This window comes from Acipenser ruthenus, chromosome 5 (genome assembly GCF_902713425.1).
Source record: "Acipenser ruthenus chromosome 5, fAciRut3.2 maternal haplotype, whole genome shotgun sequence".
Lineage (NCBI taxonomy): Eukaryota > Metazoa > Chordata > Actinopteri > Acipenseriformes > Acipenseridae > Acipenser > Acipenser ruthenus.
The window spans coordinates 603,174-624,180 of record NC_081193.1 but is presented as its reverse complement, the minus strand read 5'-3'; the positions used below and the strand labels follow the sequence as shown (position 1 = coordinate 624,180).

General features: G+C 47.4%; 1 protein-coding gene across 4 annotated transcripts in view; it reads left to right on the top strand.

Annotated features, from left to right (window-relative positions):
* LOC117402829 (palmitoyltransferase ZDHHC14-like) overlaps positions 1-21,007 on the top strand; it is an 81,096-nt gene that overhangs the window by 32,764 nt on the left and 27,325 nt on the right. The gene's annotated exons all lie outside the window — the stretch shown is intronic.

The following is a 21,007-nucleotide window of genomic DNA, read 5'->3' as shown; positions in this document are numbered from 1 at the left end:
TTGTTATCCAGAGATGCTTGCAGAAACTCCTGAAAGAGGGCGCTGCCTGCTGCTTCATTGAACGTTTGTAAAATGTGTAATCCAACACTCGAGAAATTTACACTAGAAACTGCTGCAGATGTGCAAACAGTGCAACTGCACTCCCTGATCCAAGACAAGTCCCAAACACCTTCACCTGGTGACGCATCGAAGCAGCTGAGTAATTTGCTGTTACATTTCCGGTGCACAAATGCTGTTCCAGCGGCTTTCGATTGCGTTTTCAAAGACTGGGTTAGGAAGCCAGATCTTAAGATCTGAGTCCCTGATAGTGTTAGAGTCCTGAACTGAGAACGTGTTTGGTTGTAGAACTACATCTTTATATTAATAAAGTCTAAGATGATGCAGGTAATTTTACCTTCTTGCTGGTAGATCATCTACCATAGGCTTAATTACAGGGTGATTTACTATGTTATTATTATTATTTATTTCTTAGCAGACACTCTTATCCAGGGCGACTTACAAGATATCACATTATACATTATTTCACATTATACAGATATCACATTATTTTACATACAATTACCCATTTATACAGTTGGGTTTTTACTGGAGCAATCTAGGTAAAGTACCTTGCTCAAGGGTACAACAGCAGTGTCCCCCACTGGGGATTGAACCCACAACCCTCCGGTCAAGAGTCCAGAGCCCTAACCACTACTCCACACTGCTGTGTGGAAGATTTATACATTTCAGCACTTTTTTTTTTTTTTTTATACAGCCAGCTATTTAGTACAATAACAATAACCCCTCCAGGGTGCAACCTGCGGCTTCGGGCATTATAGCCCCCTGTTGGAAACTGTAGCAATTCCAACCCTACCTCACATAACTGCTCTTCTCTCGCTCGCTTCTCAGCTGGGAAAAAATTGCTCACCAGAGATTATAAAAAATACTGCATGGGGTAGTGTGTGATAAATGAGAATTTATCAAACACATATTTATTACATTCTCATATCACACAGTACCCCAAAAAAGAAGAAATGTGTGTAAATGGTACTGTAGCTGTACTACAAGCCAGTCTATGCAGAGAAATACAAAACAAGCAAACCTCAAAAGAAAATCGGAGTATAAACTTTTTAATAATATTCTGTTTTACATATTCAGTAATAATAATAATAAAATATATATTTTATTGAATGTAAGGCTAGTGGAAGACACAATTGCAGCTTACTCTTTTCTTTCTAAATCTGGGAAAATCCACCCTATTGATCCAACCCCAGTCTGAGTGACGTGTATGGCCACTGCTGGGTCTCAGCAAGTGTTGAGGTGAAAGCTAGTGCATTAGCCTCCTCCCACAGCCCCCTGAGAGCGATGCAAACGAGGTGAAAGCTAGTGCATTAGCCTCCTCCCACAGCCCCCTGAAAGCAATGCAAACGAGGTGAAAGCTAGTGCATTAGCCTCCTCCCACAGCCTGCTGACAGCAATGCAAACGAGGTGAAAGCTAGTGCATTAGCCTCCTCCCACAGCCCCCTGAAAGCAATGCAAACGAGGTGAAAGCTAGTGCATTAGCCTCCTCCCACAGCCCCCTGAAAGCAATGCAAACGAGGTGAAAGCTAGTGCATTAGCCTCCTCCCACAGCCTGCTGACAGCAATGCAAACGAGGTGAAAGCTAGTGCATTAGCCTCCTCCCACAGCCTGCTGACTTCAATGCAAACGAGGTGAAAGCTAGTGCATTAGCCTCCTCCCACAGCCTGCTGACAGCAATGCAAACGAGGTGAAAGCTAGTGCATTAGCCTCCTCCCACAGCCCCCTGAAAGCAATGCAAACGACGTGAAAGCTAGTGCATTAGCCTCCTCCCACAGCCTGCTGACAGCAATGCAAACGAGGTGAAAGCTAGTGCATTAGCCTCCTCCCACAGCCTGCTGACAGCAATGCAAACAGGAAATCTTATCTTTCTGATAGGTTTCAGTTCATCTCTATTGGGGAGGTAAAATCAACATTATCAGAAGCTTTCTGTGGTGTTCCACAGGGCTCCATTCTAGGTCCCTTGTTGTTTTCATTATATATGCTACTGTTAGGTGACATTATCCGCAGACACGGAGTGAACTTCCATTGCTATGGGATTTCTTCTGCCTGGGTGTTATTAGCTACTTGCCTTACAGACATCAAGCATTGGATGGCACAGAATTTTCTAATGTTGAATTCAGATAAAACAGAGGTTATGCTAGTGAGCTCACAGAACCAACTAAAAGGAAATGTGGGATTACATGAGCTCGACCCTTGCAGTCTCTCATCAAAACTTAAACTAGAAATTAAGAGTTTGAGGGTCATCTTTGATCCTGATCTATCATTTGAGTCTCATATTAGGGAAGTTACTAAAGTATCTTTTTACCATTTGAGTAAACTTAGACCAATTATTTCCATATCTAATGCAGAGAGACGAATGCATGCCTTTGTTTCATCTAGAATTGATTATTGTAATGCATTTTTTTCTGGTGTCCCAAAACGTGTGGTATCCCGCTTGCAGCTTGTTCAGAATACAGCCGCTAGAATTCTGACTAAAACCAGGAAGAGTGAACATATTACCCCTGTTTTGGCCTCTTTACACTGGCTCCCTGTGCAGTATAGAATCGATTTTAAGATTTTGCTGTTAACTTACAAGGCCCTGAATGGATTAGCACCTAGTTATTTGCAGGAGTTACTGACCCCATATCTTCTAAACTGCACTCTGAGATCACAGGATGCGGGGCTGTTGGTTATTCCTAGGGTCCACAAAAGCAACACGGGAGGTAGGGCTTTTTCTTGTAGAGCTCCTAAATTTATGGAATGCTCTGCCTTCGTTTGTCAGGGAAGCCGGGACCGTTACAGTTTAAGTCAAGACTAAAAATGCACTTTCGGGGGGCTCCCGAGTGGCGCATCCGGTAAAAGCACTCGCTAGAGTGCAGGATGCGCTCTATAGCCTGGACGTCGCCGGTTCGAGTCCAGGCTATTCGTACCGGTACGACCGGCTGCACTGCTCGCACCCCCCGGTACGACACTGAACGTGCTGCACTGCTCGCACCCCCCAGTACGACACTGAACGTGCTGCACTGCTTGCACCCCCCGGTACGACACTGAACGTGCTGCACTGCTTGCACCCCCCGGTACGACACTGAACGTGCTGCACTGCTCGCACCCCCCGGTACGACACTGCGAGTGCTGCACTGCTTGCACCCCCCGGTACGACACTGAACGTGCTGCACTGCTCGCACCCCCCAGTACGACACTGAACGTGCTGCACTGCTCGCACCCCCCAGTACGACACTGAACGTGCTGCACTGCTTGCACCCCCCGGTACGACACTGAACGTGCTGCACTGCTCGCACCCCCCGGTACGACACTGAACGTGCTGCACTGCTCGCACCCCCCAGTACGACACTGAACGTGCTGCACTGCTCGCACCCCCCGGTACGACACTGAACGTGCTGCACTGCTCGCACCCCCCGGTACGACACTGAACGTGCTGCACTGCTTGCACCCCCCGGTACGACACTGAACGTGCTGCACTGCTTGCACCCCCCGGTACGACACTGAACGTGCTGCACTGCTTGCACCCCCCGGTACGACACTGAACGTGCTGCACTGCTTGCACCCCCCGGTACGACACTGAACGTGCTGCACTGCTCGCACCCCCCGGTACGACACTGAACGTGCTGCACTGCTCGCACCCCCCGGCATGACCGGCTGCACTGCTCGCACCCCCCGGCATGACCGGCTGCACTGCTCGCACCCCCCGGCATGACCGGCTGCACTGCTCGCACCCCCCGGTATGACCGGCTGCACTGCTCGCACCCCCCGGTATGACCGGCTGCACTGCTCGCACCCCCCAGTACGACCGGCTGCACTGCTTGCACCCCCCGGTACGACCGGCTGCACTGCTCGAACCCCCCAGTACGACACTGAACGTGCTGCACTGCTCGCACCCCCCAGTACGACCGGCTGCACTGCTTGCACCCCCCGGTACGACCGGCTGCACTGCTCGAACCCCCCAGTACGACACTGAACGTGCTGCACTGCTCGCACCCCCCAGTACAACACTGAACGTGCTGCACTGCTCGCACCCCCCGGTACGACCGGCTGCACTACTCGCACCCCCCGGTACGACCGGCTGCACTGCTCGCACCCCCCGGTATGACCGGCTGCACTGCTCGCACCCCCCGGTATGACCGGCTGCACTGCTCGCACCCCCCAGTACGACACTGAACGTGCTGCACTGCTCGCACCCCCCGGTACGACCGGCTGCACTACTCGCACCCCCCGGTACGACCGGCTGCACTGCTCGCACCCCCCGGTATGACCGGCTGCACTGCTCGCACCCCCCAGTACAACACTGAACGTGCTGCACTGCTCGCACCCCCCGGTACGACCGGCTGCACTACTCGCACCCCCCGGTACGACCGGCTGCACTGCTCGCACCCCCCGGTATGACCGGCTGCACTGCTCGCACCCCCCGGTATGACCGGCTGCACTACTCGCACCCCCGGTACGACTGGCTGCACTGCTCGCACCCCCCGGTATGACCGGCTGCACTGCTCGCACCCCCCAGTACGACACTGAACGTGCTGCACTGCTCGCACCCCCCAGTACGACACTGAACGTGCTGCACTGCTTGCACCCCCCGGTACGACCGGCTGCACTGCTCGCACCCCCCGGTATGACCGGCTGCACTGCTCGCACCCCCCAGTACAACACTGAACGTGCTGCACTGCTTGCACCCCCCGGTATGACCGGCTGCACTGCTCGCACCCCCCAGTACGACACTGAACGTGCTGCACTGCTTGCACCCCCCGGTACGACCGGCTGCACTGCTTGCACCCCCCGGTATGACCGGCTGCACTGCTCGCACCCCCCGGTATGACCGGCTGCACTGCTCGCACCCCCCGGTACGACACTGAACGTGCTGCACTGCTCGCACCCCCCAGTACGACACTGAACGTGCAGCACTGCTCGCACCCCCCGGTACGACCGGCTGCACTACTCACACCCCCCGGTACGACCGGCTGCACTGCTCACACCCCCCGGTACGACCGGCTGCACTGCTCGCACCCCCCAGTACGACCGGCTGCACTGCTCGCACCCCCATGTATGACCGGCTGCACTGCTCGCACCCCCCGGTACGACCGGCTGCACTGCTCGCACCCCCCAGTACGACACTGAATGTGTTGCACTGCTCGCACCCCCCAGTACGACACTGAACGTGCTGCACTGCTTGCACCCCCCGGTACGACCGGCTGCACTACTCGCACCCCCGGTACGACCGGCTGCACTGCTCGCACCCCCCAGTACAACACTGAACGTGCTGCACTGCTTGCACCCCCCGGTACGACCGGCTGCACTACTCGCACCCCCGGTACGACTGGCTGCACTGCTCACACCCCCCGGTACGACCGGCTGCACTGCTCGCACCCCCCAGTACGACCGGCTGCACTGCTCGCACCCCCCGGTACGACACTGAACGTGCTGCACTGCTCGCACCCCCCGGTACGACACTGAACGTGCTGCACTGCTCGCACCCCCCAGTACGACACTGAACGTGCTGCACTGCTCGCACCCCCCAGTACGACACTGAACGTGCTGCACTGCTCGCACCCCCCGGTACGACACTGAACGTGCTGCACTGCTTGCACCCCCCGGTACGACACTGAACGTGCTGCACTGCTTGCACCCCCCAGTACGACACTGAACGTGCTGCACTGCTCGCACCCCCCGGTACGACACTGAACGTGCTGCACTGCTTGCACCCCCCGGTACGACACTGAACGTGCTGCACTGCTTGCACCCCCCGGTACGACACTGAACGTGCTGCACTGCTTGCACCCCCCAGTACGACACTGAACGTGCTGCACTGCTCGCACCCCCCGGTACGACACTGAACGTGCTGCACTGCTCGCACCCCCCGGTACGACACTGAACGTGCTGCACTGCTTGCACCCCCCGGTACGACACTGAACGTGCTGCACTGCTTGCACCCCCCGGTACGACACTGAACGTGCTGCACTGCTTGCACCCCCCGGTACGACACTGAACGTGCTGCACTGCTCGCACCCCCCGGTACGACACTGAACGTGCTGCACTGCTCGCACCCCCCGGTACGACACTGAACGTGCTGCACTGCTCGCACCCCCCGGTACGACACTGAACGTGCTGCACTGCTTGCACCCCCCGGTACGACACTGAACGTGCTGCACTGCTCGCACCCCCCGGTACGACACTGAACGTGCTGCACTGCTCGCACCCCCCGGTACGACACTGAACGTGCTGCACTGCTCGCACCCCCCGGTACGACACTGAACGTGCTGCACTGCTCGCACCCCCCGGTACGACACTGAACGTGCTGCACTGCTCGCACCCCCCGGTACGACACTGAACGTGCTGCACTGCTCGCACCCCCCGGTACGACACTGAACGTGCTGCACTGCTCGCACCCCCCGGTACGACACTGAACGTGCTGCACTGCTCGCACCCCCCGGTACGACACTGAACGTGCTGCACTGCTCGCACCCCCCGGTACGACACTGAACGTGCTGCACTGCTCGCACCCCCCGGTACGACACTGAACGTGCTGCACTGCTCGCACCCCCCAGTACGACCGGCTGCACTGCTCGCACCCCCCGGTACGACCAGCTGCACTGCTCGCACCCCCCAGTACGACACTGAATGTGTTGCACTGCTCGCACCCCCCGGTACGACCGGCTGCATAATGTAGGAGCCTGATAGGAAAAGGCCCTTCCTCCCATACTATTTGTATTTCTTGGAATAACCAAGAGTCCGGCATCCTGAGATCGAAGATTCTGTTTAGGAATGTATTGGAGCAGCTGCTCTTGTAAATAAATAACTGGGTGCTAATCCGTTAAGGGCTTTATAAGTTAAAAATGAAATCTTAAAATCAATTCGAAACTGCACAGGAAGCCAATGTAAGGAGGCCAAGACAGGAGCAATATATTCACCTTTTCTGGTTTTAGTTTGAATTCTTGCAGCAGTATTCTGAATAAGCTGCAAGCGAGACACCAAATACTTTGGAATCCTAGAAAAAAAGTGCATTACAATAGTCGATTCTCAATGAAACAAAGGCATGCATTAGCCTCTCAGCATCAGATACAGAAATAATAGATCGAAGTTTAGCTATATTTCTCAAATGATAAAAATATGCTTTAGTAATTTTCCTAATATGGGACTCAAATGATGGAACAGGACAATAGTATAGTTGAACTGATATTTTCAACAAAATTATTTTATTGCTATACATTGATATGTGCAACTTACTGCAATCTCAATTGTGTTTCTTTACAAATTCCTTTTTTAATCGGAAAGAAAATGTCTTGGTGCTGCTAAATGCACCACCTGCAAGCCACCCAGGCATTGTCTTTCTTCAGGATGTCTTTGTAGTTCCTCAATTTGCAATCCTATTATAATGGATACTGCTGCACCTCATAAATTAACTTCTTGTCATCCATGATTAACTTGTTTTGAGGCGTGTGTTTAACGTGTGTCAAGGGTGGTAACCTTGTTTCTGATGTGTGCTGTGGGATGAATGCGTTTCATCAGGGTGTAATACTCGTGAGCTGTGCTGTGGGATGGCTGCGTTTCATCAGGGTGTAATACTCGTGAGCTGTGCTGTGGGATGGATGCGTTTCATCAGGGTGTAATACTCGTGAGCTGTGCTGTGGGATGGATGCGTTTCATCAGGATGTAATACTCGTGAGCTGTGCTGTGGGATGGATGCGTTTCATCAGGGTGTAATACTCGTGAGCTGTGCTGTGGGATGGATGCGTTTCATCAGGGTGTAATACTCGTGAGCTGTGCTGTGGGATGAATGCGTTTCATCAGGGTGTAATACTCGTGAGCTGTGCTGTGGGATGGATGCGTTTCATCAGGGTGTAATACTCGTGAGCTGTGCTGTGGGATGGATGCGTTTCATCAGGGTGTAATACTCGTGAGCTGTGCTGTGGGATGGATGCGTTTCATCAGGGTGTAATACTCGTGAGCTGTGCTGTGGGATGAATGCGTTTCATCAGGGTGTAATACTCGTGAGCTGTGCTGTGGGATGAATGCGTTTCATCAGGGTGTAATACTCGTGAGCTGTGCTGTGGGATGAATGCGTTTCATCAGGGTGTAATACTCGTGAGCTGTGCTGTGGGATGGATGCGTTTCATCAGGATGTAATACTCGTGAGCTGTGCTGTGGGATGAATGCGTTTCATCAGGGTGTAATACTCGTGAGCTGTGCTGTGGGATGGCTGCGTTTCATCGGGGTGTAATACTCGTGAGCTGTGCTGTGGGATGAATGCGTTTCATCAGGGTGTAATACTCGTGAGCTGTGCTGTGGGATGAATGCGTTTCATCAGGGTGTAATACTCGTGAGCTGTGCTGTGGGATGGATGCGTTTCATCAGGATGTAATACTCGTGAGCTGTGCTGTGGGATGAATGCGTTTCATCGGGGTGTAATACTCGTGAGCTGTGCTGTGGGATGGATGCGTTTCATCAGGATGTAATACTCGTGAGCTGTGCTGTGGGATGGATGCGTTTCATCAGGGTGTAATACTCGTGAGCTGTGCTGTGGGATGGATGCGTTTCATCAGGGTGTAATACTCGTGAGCTGTGCTGTGGGATGGATGCGTTTCATCAGGGTGTAATACTCGTGAGCTGTGCTGTGGGATGGATGCGTTTCATCAGGGTGTAATACTCGTGAGCTGTGCTGTGGGATGGATGCGTTTCATCAGGGTGTAATACTCGTGAGCTGTGCTGTGGGATGGATGCGTTTCATCAGGGTGTAATACTCGTGAGCTGTGCTGTGGGATGGATGCGTTTCATCAGGGTGTAATACTCGTGAGCTGTGCTGTGGGATGGATGCGTTTCATCAGGGTGTAATACTCGTGAGCTGTGCTGTGGGATGTCTGCGTTTCATCAGGATGTAATACTCGTGAGCTGTGCTGTGGGATGGATGCGTTTCATCAGGGTGTAATACTCGTGAGCTGTGCTGTGGGATGAATGCGTTTCATCAGGGTGTAATACTCGTGAGCTGTGCTGTGGGATGAATGCGTTTCATCAGGGTGTAATACTCGTGAGCTGTGCTGTGGGATGAATGCGTTTCATCAGGGTGTAATACTCGTGAGCTGTGCTGTGGGATGAATGCGTTTCATCAGGGTGTAATACTCGTGAGCTGTGCTGTGGGATGAATGCGTTTCATCAGGGTGTAATACTCGTGAGCTGTGCTGTGGGATGAATGCGTTTCATCGGGGTGTAATACTCGTGAGCTGTGCTGTGGGATGGATGCGTTTCATCAGGGTGTAATACTCGTGAGCTGTGCTGTGGGATGAATGCGTTTCATCAGGGTGTAATACTCGTGAGCTGTGCTGTGGGATGAATGCGTTTCATCGGGGTGTAATACTCGTGAGCTGTGCTGTGGGATGGATGTGTTTCATCAGGGTGTAATACTCGTGAGCTGTGCTGTGGGATGGATGCGTTTCATCAGGGTGTAATACTCGTGAGCTGTGCTGTGGGATGGATGCGTTTCATCAGGATGTAATACTCGTGAGCTGTGCTGTGAGATGGATGCGTTTCATCAGGGTGTGATAGTCATGAGCTGTGCTGTGGGATGGCTGCGTTTCATCAGGGTGTAATACTCGTGAGCTGTGCTGTGGGATGGATGCGTTTCATCAGGGTGTAATACTCGTGAGCTGTGCTGTGGGATGGATGCGTTTCATCAGGATGTAATAGTCATGAGCTGTGCTGTGGGATTGCTGCGTTTCATCAGGGTGTAATACTCGTGAGCTGTGCTGTGGGATGGCTGCGTTTCATCAGGATGTAATACTCGTGAGCTGTGCTGTGGGATGGATGCGTTTCATCAGGGTGTAATAGTCATGAGCTGTGCTGTGGGATGGATGCGTTTCATCAGGATGTAATACTCGTGAGCTGTGCTGTGGGATGGATGCGTTTCATCAGGATGTAATACTCGTGAGCTGTGCTGTGGGATGGATGCGTTTCATCAGGATGTAATAGTCGTGAGCTGTGCTGTGGGATGGATGCGTTTCATCAGGGTGTAATACTCGTGAGCTGTGCTGTGGGATGAATGCGTTTCATCAGGGTGTAATACTCGTGAGCTGTGCTGTGGGATGGCTGCGTTTCATCAGGGTGTAATACTCGTGAGCTGTGCTGTGGGATGGATGCGTTTCATCAGGGTGTAATACTCGTGGGCTGTGCTGTGGGATGGATGCGTTTCATCAGGGTGTAATACTCGTGAGCTGTGCTGTGGGATGGATGCGTTTCATCAGGGTGTAATACTCGTGAGCTGTGCTGTGGGATGGATGCGTTTCATCAGGGTGTAATACTCGTGAGCTGTGCTGTGGGATGGATGCGTTTCATCAGGGTGTAATACTCGTGAGCTGTGCTGTGGGATGGATGCGTTTCATCAGGGTGTAATACTCGTGAGCTGTGCTGTGGGATGGATGCGTTTCATCAGGATGTAATACTCGTGAGCTGTGCTGTGGGATGGATGCGTTTCATCGGGGTGTAATACTCGTGAGCTGTGCTGTGGGATGGATGCGTTTCATCAGGGTGTAATACTCGTGAGCTGTGCTGTGGGATGGCTGCGTTTCATCAGGGTGTAATACTCGTGAGCTGTGCTGTGGGATGGATGCGTTTCATCAGGGTGTAATACTCGTGAGCTGTGCTGTGGGATGGATGCGTTTCATCAGGGTGTAATACTCGTGAGCTGTGCTGTGGGATGGATGCGTTTCATCAGGATGTAATACTCGTGAGCTGTGCTGTAGGTCACAGTGATCTTTCTTTTCACCTGTCATTTTATTAGATCCTAGTATCAAGTGTTTGAACACTTTCTCTTTCTTACCAAATTGTATCTTCTGCAGAAATAAAGATGCACAGTATAAAATCTTGTTAATAATTTCTCATAGGATTTCAGCAATGACTCATGTCTATGCTTTTATTTTGAATAATATGTCAAAAAATTGAACATACATGCAAGTATTGTTCAGTGAAATCTAAGAAATGAGACCTGAAATATCAATAGATACAGTATGCAATTTTCTGAAGAGCATTTTTCAAAGGGTTTTTGTTTTTCCATAGACCAGCTTTGCAAACCCATCATCTCTCTAGGCAGTGAATGCATTACCAAGCGCTTTACTTCAGGGTTTTTCAGGGATTTATTTTTAAACTGATATATGGGGTATTTGAAGTACATTGGGAGCTTTGCGTCATTGCAGAATTCTTACAAAAACTCATTCAGAGTTGTTTACTAGTTATTATAAGGGGACATTGTGCTCTAAATAAAGATTTTTAAACTTCATTTACTGTGATTATGTGCAATGTTTCAGGGAGATTCTAAAAGACAGCGAGCAGATGTTATTCAATGAAATGGTTATGTAATTAAAGGGGTGCTGTGTATGCTACTCTCCTGTGTCTTGGCGTGTAGCGGTTCGTTTCTAACTGATCTGACCTCTCGCTTCTCTAGCACTGTTTAGTCCACTTCTTTAGATTGCCAGTGAATACGGGAAGATTTCAGGCTTTGGAGTTAGTGTTCCAGCTGTGATTGACAGCTCATTAAGAAGCATTAAGGGAAAGGTTTATATCAACCATTTCTAAAAACAAAATTTCGGATTTTCTAAAATGTTCTAGGGGATATAAATAAAGGCAGCACAACCCTATAGGTTATTTTTCAAGCCATCACACTTCTGCAGTTCAAAGATTTTTAACTGGACTTTTCCTACGATTCTTAACATGAGAACTTACCGGTAGTTTTATTCAGGCACCTCATAAAACATCTGCACAAGCGAAACATTGTAAATAAATGGGTTTATATACAGGCATGTTATATAAAGAGCAACTGCAAAAAGGATACAATAAAACAAACATTTGAAAATAAATAAGTGTATATACAGGTATTATATAAGAAACTGTACCATGGAAGCGATGTAAATAAGTAACAAAAAATAAATGGGTTTATATACAGATGTAACAAAGAACAAATACACAACCGAAACTAAACAAAAAATAAAATAAATTGAAAAGAAATGTGTGTATATGCAGGTATATTATTTATATAGGAAACTGTACAAGTGAAACAGTGTAAATAAGTAACAACAGCTCAAAATAAATGGGTTTATATACAGGCATAACAAAGCGCAAATATACAACCAAAAAAAAACAAAAAAACATTTGAACATCAATGGGTTTTATATACACAGCGTGTTTGCACGATCCACCCAGATGTTGCGCTTCTCCACATATGCAGTGCACTTTCCACACACTGCCTTTGCGCACTGGGCACAGCTATCAAGAGTCTTGTTACCGTTGCATTAGGCATCCAGGCATTGTCGTCGCTTGTGGCTGGCACCGGGGTCGCTACCTTCAGCTGCGGGTACCTTCTGTGCACTCGTCTTCTGTTCACAATGTTTCTGGTTTGTTCTTCGGCTAGCTGCAGTATATCATTTCTCCTCGTTATCTTCTTGCATTCCTTGTAAAGAATAAGAGTTGATGGCTGTGCGATCCAATACATTGTAAACACATGAACAGGCCATCTGCGAGACCAGCTTTCACTGAGTATTCCCGTGCCATCTGCTCTAAAATTAATACAGATAGATAGATAGATAGTCTGGGCTGGTCCAAAAAAATAAAAATAAAGGACTGTGCCTTTTGTTAAGGAGCTGTTCACACATGAAACGGTGAGCCTGAGAGCCGGGGTGTTTAAGAGCTGTTCACACATGAAACGGTGAGCCTGAGAGCCGGGGTGTTTAAGAGCTGTTCACACATGAAACGGTGAGCCTGAGAGCCGGGGTGTTTAAGAGCTGTTCACACATGAAACGGTGAGCCTGAGAGCCGGGGTGTTTAAGAGCTGTTCACACATGAAACGGTGAGCCTGAGAGCCGGGGTGTTTAAGAGCTGTTCACACATGAAACGGTGAGCCTGAGAGCCGGGGTGTTTAAGAGCTGTTCACACATGAAACGGTGAGCCTGAGAGCCGGGGTGTTTAAGAGCTGTTCACACATGAAACGGTGAGCCTGAGAGCCGGGGTGTTTAAGAGCTGTTCACACATGAAACGGTGAGCCTGAGAGCCGGGGTGTTTAGGAGCTGTTCACACATGAAACGGTGAGCCTGAGAGCCGGGGTGTTTAAGAGCTGTTCACACATGAAACGGTGAGCCTGAGAGCCGGGGTGTTTAAGAGCTGTTCACACATGAAACGGTGAGCCTGAGAACCGGGGTGTTTAGGAGCTGTTCACACATGAAACGGTGAGCCTGAGAGCCGGGGTGTTTAGGAGCTGTTCACACATGAAACGGTGAGCCTGAGAACCGGGGTGTTTAAGAGCTGTTCACACATGAAACGGTGAGCCTGAGAGCCGGGGTGTTTAAGAGCTGTTCACACATGAAACGGTGAGCCTGAGAGCCGGGGTGTTTAGGAGCTGTTCACACATGAAACGGTGAGCCTGAGAACCGGGGTGTTTAAGAGCTGTTCACACATGAAACGGTGAGCCTGAGAGCCGGGGTGTTTAAGAGCTGTTCACACATGAAACGGTGAGCCGGTGAGCCTGAGAGCCGGGGTGTTTAAGAGCTGTTCACACATGAAACGATGAGCCTGAGAGCCGGGGTGTTTAAGAGCTGTTCACACATGAAACGGTGAGCCTGAGAGCCGGGGTGTTTAAGAGCTGTTCACACATGAAACGATGAGCCTGAGAGCCGGGGTGTTTAAGAGCTGTTCACACATGAAACGGTGAGCCTGAGAGCCGGGGTGTTTAAGAGCTGTTCACACATGAAACGGTGAGCCTGAGAGCCGGGGTGTTTAAGAGCTGTTCACACATGAAACGGTGAGCCTGAGAACCGGGGTGTTTAAGAGCTGTTCACACATGAAACGGTGAGCCTGAGAGCCGGGGTGTTTAAGAGCTGTTCACACATGAAACGATGAGCCTGAGAGCCGGGGTGTTTAAGAGCTGTTCACACATGAAACGGTGAGCCTGAGAGCCGGGGTGTTTAGGAGCTGTTCACACATGAAACGGTGAGCCTGAGAGCCGGGGTGTTTAAGAGCTGTTCACACATGAAACGATGAGCCTGAGAGCCGGGGTGTTTAAGAGCTGTTCACACATGAAACGGTGAGCCTGAGAGCCGGGGTGTTTAGGAGCTGTTCACACATGAAACGATGAGCCTGAGAGCCGGGGTGTTTAAGAGCTGTTCACACATGAAACGATGAGCCTGAGAGCCAGGGTGTTTAGGAGCTATTTACTGCACTATAGTGAGCTGCTGTACACAGTTACTGCACTATAGTGAGCTACTGTACACAGTTACTGCACTATACTGAGCTGCTGTACGCAGTTACTGCACTGTAGTGAGCTACTGTACACGGTTACTGCACTATAGTGAGCTACTGTACACGGTTACTGCACTGTAGTGAGCTACTGTACACGGTTACTGCACTATAGTGAGCTACTGTACACAGTTACTGCACTATAGTGAGCTACTGTACACAGTTACTGCCTCAGGGGGAATTAGGGGAAATCACAGTTGCATTTTGTGATGACAAAATCATTACGAAGGCTGTATTCTTATCGCAGATTTCCGTGAAATTTACCCATTGCTGTGTAATGTCTAGTTTGCTGTATAATAATTTTAGAGAAAATGATCATTTTTAATGCCACAATGCAATTTACTGCTTTAATAAATATTATGTTTGAATCATAAAATATCTTGAAATGCTGGATAAAAAGTTATTTTTTAACATAGGGACAAAATTACAGCCCTGATAATAAGTGAATGTGAGCTTTCTTTTATACTGCTGTAGAATCCCTCTACCGGATCAGCTTTCTTTTATACTGCTGTAGAATCCCTCTACCGGATCAGCTTTCTTTTATACTGCTGTAGAATCCCTCTACCGGATCAGCTTTCTTTTATACTGCTGTAGAATCCCTCTACCGGATCAGCTTTCTTTTATACTGCTGTAGAATCCCTCTACCGGATCAGCTTTCTTTTATACTGCTGTAGAATCCCTCTACCGGATCAGCTTTCTTTTATACTGCTGTAGAATCCCTCTACCGGATCAGCTTTCTTTTATACTGCTGTAGAATCCCTCTACCGGATCAGCTTTCTTTTATACTGCTGTAGAATCCCTCTACCGGGTCAGCTTTCTTTTATACTGCTGTAAAATCCCCCTACCTGTTAGATTAACAGAGCTCATTCCTGAGGTGGCTTCATCGTCTTCTCCTTCTCCTTCTCCTCCTCAGTGACAAAATATCACATTACAGATAATAGCAGTTATACAATACAATCAATAGTAAGTAAGAGCAAATTCAAATGAGAGTAAATAAAAAATACAGTAAATAATTACTTTTGAGAGCGATTACGACTAAGAGCAGTTAAGCTTAAGTATTTGGTTATAAGAGTAAATTCCATTAAGAGCAAGTAATAAGTACAATAAATGGATAACAATCATTTAAAATAAGAGCAATTACAAAAACGTGAATATGCTTACCTTTAAGAGAAAAATCAAGTACAAGATAGAGGAAATATAATTAGGATCAAGAGCAGTAGCAGAATACAGCATAGTGTGGAGCAATTCAGTGCAAGTATACGATGATGCAAGTACTGATACAATTGGTTGCCATATAGTCCAGTATAGTTGAGAGTTATGAGGTTTACAGATGCTGTCTGAACAGGTGTGTCTTGAGGACGCGCCAGGAAGGTGGTCAGGGACTAAGCAGTCCTGATATCCGTGGGTAGGTCGTTCCACCACTGAGGGACAAGGGTGGAGAAGGAGCGGGCTCTGGAAGCAGGGGAGCGGAGGGGGGTTCAGCTAATCTACCGGTGGTGGAGGAGCGGAGGGGGCAAGAGGGGGTGTAGGGAGAAATAATAGTCTAGAGATAGGAAGGAGCAGAAAGGTCGAGACAACGATAGGCAAGAACAAGAGTTTTGAATTGGATGTGTGCAGTGATAGGTGCCAGTGGAGGGAACGGAGAAACGAGGAAGGGAAAAGACAAGGCGAGCAGCAGAGTTGTGGATGTGCTGGAGTGGACGGGTAGCAGAGGCAGGGGAGGCTGGCCAGGAGAGAGTTGCAGTAGTCAAGGTAGAACAGTACCAGGGCCTGAACTAGGAGTAGTCGGTGAGGAAGGGGCGAATTCTGCGTATGTTGCTTAGGAAGAAGCGACAGCAGCATGCCAGAGAAGAGATGTGCTGAGAGTAAGAGAGGGAGGGGTCAAGGGTGACACCAAGGTTCATGGTGGATGAGGAGGGAGAGAGGGTTGTGGATTCAAGAGGAATAGAGATAGAGAGATCAGCAGTGGGGCAGGAAGAGGGGAGAAGAAAAGGAGGTCTGATTTGAGGAGGTTGAGTTTGAGATGATGCGAGTGCATCCAGGAGGAGATGGCCGAGAGACAAGTAGAGATACTGGAGGAGCTGTGGGAGTCAGAGGGGGAAAGGAGAGGAAGATCTGGGCATCATCAGCATAGAAATGATACAAGAAGCCGTGGGAGGAGATGAGGGGACCTAGGGAGCGAGTGTAGAGAGAAAACAGGAGGGGTCCCAGGACTGAGCCTTGGGGGAGCCTGTAGAAAGAGAGCAAGAGGCAGAGGGTGAGCCACGCCAGGATACCCGGCACGTGCGATCAGAGAGGTAGGAGGAGAACCAGACAGGAAGAGTGCCGGAGAGTCCCAGGTCAGCAAGGGAGGATAGGAGAATAGAGTGGTCGACTGTGTCAAAAGGCAGTAGAGAGGTCGAGGAGAATTAGGACAGAGGAGAGGGAGGAGGCACAGGCAGAGAGTAGAGAGTTAGTGATGGACAGAAGAGCAGTTTCAGTGGAGTGTGCCAGACGAAAACCTGATTTGGAGGAGGTCAAGCAGAGAATGTTTTGACAGGAAGGCAGAGAGCTGGCAATGTACCGCTCACTCGAGGATCCTTTAGTGGAATATCATATTACCAGAGCTCATTGCTCAGGTGGTAATGTATATGAGACACACTGCATTAGTGCAATATCACATTATCAGAGCTCATTGCTCAGGTGGCAATGTATATGAGACACACTGCATTAGTGCAATATCACATTACCAGAGCTCATTACTCAGGTGGTAATGTATATGAGACACACTGCATTAGTGCAATATCACATTACCAGAGCTCATTGCTCAGGTGGTAATGTATGTAAGACACACTGCAACAACTACACTGAACTGTCAAGTGTCAGGGGTCTGGCAGCTTCAAACACTTCCATTGTTTTCAGATTGCCAGCTGTCCTCAATTCAAATTATGCTTGTTTGCAAATTTAAAAAAAGAAAATGGTACAAACAAACCCAACTTGAATGAGCTTCACAGACCAGTGTCTCTTGTTCTATTGCTGTGCTTACATGTGACAGGAGATGCCTGGGTAATTTGCTGTCATGTAGTGCGTTCTTTGTAGTTATAAACAGAGATTTGTTTATTTGTTAAATTTAATAAGCAAGTTTAAATAAGAATTCTAGAATATTGTACTCTTTTGCATATCTTTCGTTTGTTTCAGTGCAATGGGAAAACAAAGTCAGTTCAGAAGAAAACGTAGAAGCAAACATTGCCCTGCTAATTACTGTAGCAGTGCAATGTAATTACTGTAGCAATGCAATGCGATGTAATTACTGTAGCAGTGCAATGTGATGTAATTACTGTAGCAGTGCAATGTGATGTCATTACTGTAGCAGTGCAATGTGGTGTAATTACTGTAGCAATACGATGTAATTACTGTAGCAATGCGATGCAATGTAATTACTGTAGCAATGCATTGTGATGTAATTACTGTAGCAGTGCAATGTGATGTAATTACTGTAGCAATGTGATGTAATTACTGTAGCATTGTGATGTAATTACTGTAGCAATGCAATGTAATTACTGTAGCAATGCAATGTGATGTAATTACTGTAGCGATGCGATGTAATTACTGTAGCAATGCGATGTAATTACTGTAGCAATGCGATGTAATTACTGTAGCAATGCGATGCGATGTAATTACTGTAGCAATGTGATGTAATTACTGTAGCGATGCGATGTAATTACTGTAGCAATGCGATGTAATTACTGTAGCAATGTGATGTAATTACTGTAGCAATGCGATGTAATTACTGTAGCAATGCAATGTGATGTAATTACTGTAGCGATGCGATGTAATTACTGTAGCAATGCGATGTAATTACTGTAGCAATGTGATGTAATTACTGTAGCAATGTGATGTAATTACTGTAGCAATGCGATGCAATGTAATTACTGTAGCAATGTGATGTAATTACTGTAGCATTGTGATGTAATTACTGTAGCAGTGCAATGCGATGTAATTACTGTAGCAATGTGATGTAATTACTGTAGCATTGTGATGTAATTACTGTAGCAATGCGATGCAATGTAATTACTGTAGCAATGCGATGTAATTACTGTAGCAATGTGATGTAATTACTGTAGCAATGCGATGCGATGTAATTACTGTAGCAATGTGATGTAATTACTGTAGCAATGTGATGTAATTACTGTAGCGATGTGATGTAATTACTGTAGCAATGCGATGTAATTACTGTAGCAATGTGATGTAATTACTGTAGCAATGTGATGTAATTACTGTAGCAATGCGATGCAATGTAATTACTGTAGCAATGTGATGTAATTACTGTAGCATTGTGATGTAATTACTGTAGCAGTGCAATGCGATGTAATTACTGTAGCAATGTGATGTAATTACTGTAGCATTGTGATGTAATTACTGTAGCAATGCGATGCAATGTAATTACTGTAGCAATGCGATGTAATTACTGTAGCAATGTGATGTAATTACTGTAGCAATGCGATGCGATGTAATTACTGTAGCAATGTGATGTAATTACTGTAGCAATGCGATGTAATTACTGTAGCGATGCGATGTAATTACTGTAGCAATGTGATGTAATTACTGTAGCAATGCGATGTAATTACTGTAGCAATGCGATGCGATGTAATTACTGTAGCAATGTGATGTAATTACTGTAGCGATGCGATGTAATTACTGTAGCAATGCGATGTAATTACTGTAGCAATGTGATGTAATTACTGTAGCAATGCGATGTAATTACTGTAGCAATGCAATGTGATGTAATTACTGTAGCAATGTGATGTAATTACTGTAGCAATGCGATGTAATTACTGTAGCGATGCGATGTAATTACTGTAGCAATGTGATGTAATTACTGTAGCAATGCGATGTAATTACTGTAGCAATGCAATGTGATGTAATTACTGTAGCAATGCGATGCAATGTAATTACTGTAGCAATGCAATGTAATTACTGTAGCAATGCGATGTGATGTAATTACTGTAGCAATGTGATGTAATTACTGTAGCAATGCGATGCAATGTAATTACTGTAGCAATGCAATGTATTAGGAAATCAGTCTGAGCCTGCATCAATGCATGCAAGTAGCACGTCTCAGATATCCCAGTAGAGTGATGACAGGATGAATACGCTTCCCGGCTGGCGGGATGTAGGGTTTGTTTCTTGTGTTGTGTTTTCTAGTGCTCATTAAGGTACATGTCTGTGAATCCTGATCTGAGACACACAATAGATGAATCATTACGTACGATTTAAAAACGATTTAATAATTTAAAAAGTGTACCAGCACAGGCACTGTGTGCTCAAAAGGACAACAAACAAACCGTTTCTTGCAGTGTGGGTGCAACGTTCCCACAGTATTCAGGCTCATGGACCTGCCCTTTTAATTGTAATTGGCATTACGTGACACCAGTTATGAAAATGTTTATTGTTATTATTATTATTATTATTATTATTATTATTATTATTATTAAAGGGAAAGCATGTACATTTTTTACAGTGCAAAATACTGTATAATGCTCAAGTCATCAAAGGTTCTGTAGCGAATTTGAATTTGGACCAATTTTCTAACCCGTCTTCCTGTACTGTAGATATTTTTTTACCCTCCTGCCATAGATGAAATCTCTCCGAAGGCGATAAAGTGGAGGCAGTACAGTATATCTATAGTGAAGCGGTACAGTATATCTATAGTGGAGGGGTACAGTATATCTATAGTGGAGGGGTACAGTATATCTCTAGTGGAGGGGTACAGTATATTTAGTGGAGGCAGTACAGTATATCTATAGTGGAGGGGTACAGTATATCTCTAGTGGAGGGGTACAGTATATTTAGTGGAGGCGGTACAGTATATCTATAGTGAAGCGGTACAGTATATCTATAGTGAAGCGGTACAGTATATCTATAGTGAAGCGGTACAGTATATCTATAGTGAAGCGGTACAGTATATCTATAGTGGAGGGGTACAGTATATCTATAGTGGAGGGGTACAGTATACAGACGTGCTCAAATTTGTTGGTACCCCTCCACAAAAAATGAAGAATGCACAATTTTCTCTGAAATAACTTGAAACTGACAAAAGTAATTGGCATCCACCATTGTTTATTTCATATTTAATAGAATTCAGACTTTGCTTTAGATTTTTTATTCAACATAATATTGTAAATAAAAAAATCAAATGAAAATGGCATGGACAAAAATGATGGGACCGCTAACCTAATATTTTGTTGCACAACCTTTAGAGGCAATCGCTGCAATCAAATGTTTTCTGTAGCTCTCAATGAGACTTCTGCACCTGTTAACAGGTAGTTTGGCCCACTCTTCCTGAGCAAACTGCTCCAGCTGTCTCAGGTTTGATGGGTGCCTTCTCCAGACTGCAAGTTTCAGCTCTTTCCATAGATGTTCGATAGGATTCAGATCAGGACTCATAGAAGGCCACTTCAGAATAGTCCAATGTTTTGTTCTTATCCATTCTTGGGTGCTTTTAGCTGTGTGTTTTGGGTCATTATCCTGTTGGAGGACCCATGACCTGCGACTGAGACAGAGCTTTCTGACACTGGGCAGTACGTTTCGCTCCAGAATGCCTTGATAGTCTTGAGATTTCATTGTGCCCTGCACAGATTCAAGGCACCCTGTGCCAGGCGTAGCAAAGCAGCCCCAAAACATAACCGAGCCTCCTCCATGTTTCACT